Source organism: Salvelinus alpinus, chromosome 27 (genome assembly GCF_045679555.1).
Source record: "Salvelinus alpinus chromosome 27, SLU_Salpinus.1, whole genome shotgun sequence".
NCBI lineage: Eukaryota > Metazoa > Chordata > Actinopteri > Salmoniformes > Salmonidae > Salvelinus > Salvelinus alpinus.
In genome coordinates, this window is record NC_092112.1 from 17,655,270 (window position 1) to 17,661,269 (window position 6,000).

Here is a 6,000-nt window from a genome sequence, read left to right on the forward strand (position 1 = left end):
CTTGGTTTTTGCTCTGACATGCACTGTCAACGGATGTGATCAATTTCAAAAATAGTAAAAATAAAGAAAAACCCTTGAATGAGTAGGTGGTCTAAAACTTTTGACCGGCAGTGTATTGTTGTAAAGTGTTTTGTATGTAATGTCTTTTTCATTATGTGTCAGACCCCAGTAAGACTAGATGTCGGCTGATGGGAATCCTAATAAATCAAATCCCGAACTAATGCCTAGGTTTTAGCTCAGTAGACTAAAACAACTTGTTGCACACAGATAACCTGGTTACAAACCCAATTGACCTGGATTCGGAACATTGATGTCTATCAGATGCAGGAGTTGTTGTGAAGAAATTCCGCCCATTGATGATTATCAGATGTAGGGGTTGTTGTGGAGAATAGCAGGAGGTCAATAAGGAGCTGAAGTGTAACAGACAGAGATTGTTCAGAGAACCATGCTCCCATGGTGACCGTGAATAGGCTGACCTAGCCTAAGACCTGGAGACTAGTGTTAGCTCCCTGGCATAATAGCTAGCAGCACACCACACTGCATCCCACTGCTGGCTTGCCTCTGAAGCTAAGCAATGTTGGTCCTGGATGGGAGACCAGATGCTGCTGGAAGTAATGTTGGAGGGCCAGTAGGAGGCACCCTTTGCTCTGGTCTGAAAAAAAGATCCCGATGCCCCAGAGCAGTGATTGGGGACATTACCCTGTGTAGGGTGCCGTCTTTCAGATGGGATGTTAAACAGGTGTCCTGACTCTGTGTAGTCGCTAAAGATCTCATGGAACTTACTGTAAGAGTAGGGGTGTTAACCCTAGTGTCCTAGATACATTCCCAATCTGGCCCTCATATCATCCCCAGCTTCCAATTGGCTCATTCATCTCCCCTGTAACTATTCCCCAGGTTGTTGCTGTAAATGAGAATGTGTTCTCAGTCAACTTACCTGGTAAAGTAAGAGGCTTGTCTTTAGCTCATAGGGCTAACACAATGTTGTGGCACGCAAACAACACAGGTTCAAACTTAGTCCATCACATATCATAGTCAAAATCAACCATCGAGAAAATCAAAAAATCAGACCAGAGGCAGTGAATGAATTTGGCAAGCACATGAAATCATAGCTCCTGTTTTAATATATTACAGCTTTACAGGAAGACTGTACATCGCTCTAATGTTTGTAGAGCTTTAATGTACACTCACCACTCTCACGTTTTTGCATGCCAACCAAATTCAATAGCTTATCTCTTGTACAAAGCACAGAAAAAAGAAAAAACAGACTTAAACTTGAGCTCTACCCAGTAAATGTACATTGCTTGGATCCTCACCTTTACAGCACAGAGTAAAAGACTTCAGTGTTGGTCAGTTGCTAGTCAGAATATCCATGTCACAATGCTGTACCCAAGACCTCAGTGTGCTGGAGACCTGACGTTGTAAAGAGGGTGGTGTACATGTCAGCACTTTAAATAAATAATTAATACCGTAGTGAGTGCGTCACTGTCGCTCTAGGCCAACACCTGTTAATAAGCAAATTGGCTGTTTATGATTGTCAAAGAATGGGCTAGACTCATGACAATTAACATTTTTGCTGACACTTTAATGGGTGCCCCCTGATTAATTTCTCTGCGTTAGCCTACTACCCAGTGTCTTTACTGAACCTTTATTTAACCCTTGTTTGGTGTTCGGGTCTGTGGGACCCATTTTCAATGTTTACTAAAATAATACCTCCGAGTCATTGGCGTGTTTGGAGAGAGATGGAAGGAGATGGACCAAACTCATTTACATGCATACTTTGGAGTTCTTATCCTTGCTGGTGTTTTCAGATCCAATGGGAAATCTACAGAATCCCTGTGGGATGCAGAAACTGTCAGAAAACTTTCCAGTGCAACAATATCTCTGGAAAACTTCCACATTATTTCCATGATTATCCGCTTCTCTAACCGAGACACCAGACCAGCTCAGCGGCAGAGAGACAAGCTAGCTGCAATCAGATCAGTGTGGGACAAGTGGGTGGACCGCCTTCCCCTGTTTTACAACCCTGGGCCCAATGTTACTGTTGATGAGCAGTTTATGCCATTTAGGGGCTGCTGCCCCTACAGGCAGTACATAACATTTAAACCCGCAAAATATGGAATCAAGATCTGGGCTGCCTGTGATGCTGCTTCATCAAATGCGTGGATCTTGCAAGTGTCTACGGGGAAGGCAGATGGAGGAGCCCTTGAGAAGAACCAAGGGAGGCGGGTTGTCCTGGACATGATAAAGGGACTCTGTGGCCACAACATCACATTCGCTAACTTTTTTACTTTGCCCAAGCTGGGACAGGAGGAAGCTGACGATGGTAGGAACACACACACTTGGAAGGCACCTCCCCCCTAGATATTTGTTAATTTTGTGTTTGAAAGAGTTTAAGCTGTTGAAGTGCTTGAGGTGGTCCAGGAGACAGTTCCAAAAAAGACTGACCTCTGTAAGAGATGGAAAATGTACATAATCTTGTGCATAAAAAGGGCTGTGGAGCTCGGTAGCAATTCTTGTAGAGTAGTGATGAACCTGAGTATTAAATTTGAATAGCGATATTAAAGAAACACAGATAAGATTCATTTTGAATTGGTATAAGAACACACAGACCTGAAATTTGTTGATTGCATTAATATTGAGGATTTCAAGGCGATGAAAGACTGGTGAGGAAATGTCTGAGTGAGTTGCCATCCTCACAAAACGCTTTGGAGTTATGTTACTGAGATCCAGACTGAATTGTGATCATAAATAAGGCAACACGCTGAAGGATGGCCTACATGGAAAAGCAAGCAGGATCACTACCCAGGAACTTTACTCTATGATCCACAAGAGGTCGCTAAAAGCCAAATATATCACCTGTTACATCATTGCATATATCTTGCTTGTCAAGCTTCAAGAGACACAGCTGGAAAGGAGACTAGTACAGATGTAAACATGTTATTGGCAACCATGATGTGTCTAACACTTTACTTGAAGTGTTGTTCATGACGCATCCATAAGTGTCATAAAGCGCATCCTAAAGCGTGTATAGTTCTCTTCTATGAAAATCATTCATTTCATCAACATTGAAGTTTCCATTAACTTTGCAATCAGTAGACAACAGTAAACTAAGCTAATAGTATGTTTACATTTTATTCAGCAGACACTCTTATCCAGAGCGACTTACCCATTTATCTTAAAGACCCAATGCAGACGTTTTCATATCAATATCAAATCATTTCTGGGTAACAATTAAGCACCTTACTGTAATAGTTTTCCATTAAAACATTTTAAAAATAGTTTTTTACCCAAAAACATTTTTGTCAAGCAAGAATTTTGCTAGGACTGTCTGGGAGTGGTCTGAATGGGGAGGGGAAAACTATTAACCAATATACCACCTGGTGATGTCACCAGGCAAGCCAAAACACCCACCCATGCAAACAGGCTGATTAGAAGGTCCTGTGTAGATTGTATTTTCAACCAGCAACTATCAGGAAATAACACAGATCACATTTTTTTTCACACTTTTACAGTGTTAATTTCATCAGCTGTTGTACAATATGATACAAAACACAGGGAAAACAGATGTTTGACTGCACTAGGCCTTTAAAGTAGCTAGCTACAGTAAAAGAGACAACTGCACATCACAGTCATAGGAAGCAAATGTTTTCTTAATACGTAGAGTGTAATTGTTCCATACAATCAGGTTAATAGAGTTCAATTGCTGTTGTCACAGACTGAATGAATATTAGAGCAAACAGTCAATGTGTCTATTTGAGGTTACATTCTTTCAATCAAGAGTTGCGTTATGTTCAGGGTTATCAGGACTTGTTTTTGTTATAGAAAGATAGGGCTCAGAGTAAGAAGAATTTAACATTATTGTTTGGTATGATCACTGGGTCAGAGTAAGAACTTAACAAATAGACAGGATAAATTGCGAAATGCATGAACAGTATTGATCAAACACAGAGATCATGCATTACTATTGCATGTCCCACCGGGCAAAGATTACAACATAAAATAAGCATCTAATTGTGGTTGATATGTGATTGAGTTGTCTACAACTGTGAATTCAACTTGAAATAAAACCAAACATTGGAACCCTGATGTGTGGTTGAGATCTATAGGTTAAAATTAGATAAAAACTTGATTGCATATTCAAACATATTAACTGATGTTCGAAGTCGAGTAGTTGAGAGAGTCCGGTACACAGTACGCTGAAGTTACCCTCATAATACTGTAATCGGTGTATGTCAGCGTTGTAATGCCCAGGGGTTAGGCATATGCATATGTCGTCTCAATCGGAAATGACCTTTCAATTTCAATCGTGCTACAGCCCGGATCTTCAGTGCTACGGATTGAACCCTATGTCTGCCTCTGATAAACTTGTCTGGGTTAAAGATAGGTGATAAGATTGAACCCTATGTCTGCCTCTGATAAACTTGCCTGGGTTAAAGATAGGTGTTAAGATTGAACCCTATGTCTGCCTCTGATAAACTTGTCTGGGTTAAAGATGGGTGATAAGATTGAACCCTATGTCTGCTTCTGATAAACTTGTCTGGGTTAAAGATGGGTGATAAGATTGAACCCTATGTCTGCCTCTGATAAACTTGTCTGGGTTAAAGATAGGGGTAAGATTGAACCCTATGTCTGCCTCTGATAAACTTGTCTGGGTTAAAGATAGGGGTAAGATTGAACCCTATGTCTGCCTCTGATAAACTTGTCTGGGTTAAAGATAGGTGATAAGATTGAAAGTCTGATCAATGCAGTTGTAGTCATATCTTAAAGAGGCACAGACTGACAACTGTACCCTACTTGTATGGTTTGCAGTGTGCACATGTAAGTACTCTCACGTGTTTTCAAAGTGCGTGATTAACCAATAAGCACATATAACACCTATTTTAAAGTCCCTGCATTGGTTGTCTATCAGTTTTAGAATGGATTTTCAAAGCACTATGTGGCCCTGCACAAAAAACTATGTCTGACATGCTTTTAAGATAAAGTACCAGTCGATCCGTCAGTTCCTTTTAGTCCGTTAGTTCCGCCCTTTGGATCAGAACCAAAAGTTTGGTGAGGCTTCCTTCAGCCACTATGGTCCTGGCTTTTGGAACAACCTGCCGGAGGATCTGAGGGCCTCAGACACTGTAGACATTTTTAAGAAAGATCTTAAGACACCTTTTTTTGTGCTTTTAGTCATACTATCTATTTTATTGATTTTATCCCATTTTATTTATCTCATTTATTTTTATGCATTAGTCTCTCAGATTCACTGTTATTTTATTGTTTTGCAATTAAAATTTGTCTAATTTTGATTTTTTTATCAATTTTTATCAAACAGAGAAAAAAACAGTAGTGGACATTCAACTTGTTTTCTAATTGCTGAATTATTTTGATTGACCTTCTTGAATATGCAAAAGAAATGTGGAGACATTTGTCTTCTATATCAAGACTCAGCCATTGTCAGTGAAACAAACATCATTGGGGGGGCATGGAAATGGGTGATAACTACCCAAGTACAACTGCGTAATGGTGCAGATCAGAATTTTTAGTACAGTACAGTAGCCTGATTGAGCCATGTCAATATGCTCCAATGTTCAATATATGCTCCAAATAAAGATAAACATTTTCAAATGGATATTTTTCCAATCCAAGTGGCTTTTTGTCTGCAGCCGTACCTTCCCCCATTCCTCTGATGGCTTTCATCTGAAGATAAGTAGCTAGGTTCCCTCTGATGGCTTTCATCTGAAGATAAGTAGCTAGGTTTCCTCTGATGGCTTTCATCTGAAGATAAGTAGCTAGGTTTCCTCTGATGGCTTTCATCTGAAGATAAGTAGCTAGGTTTCCTCTGATGGCTTTCATCTGAAGATAAGTAGCTTGGTTTCCTCTGATGGCTTTCATCTGAAGATAAGTAGCTAGGTTCCCTCTGATGGCTTTCATCTCAAATCAAATCAAATGTAATTTGTCACATGCGCCGAATACAACAGGTGTAGACCTTACAGGGAAATGCTTACTTACAAGCCC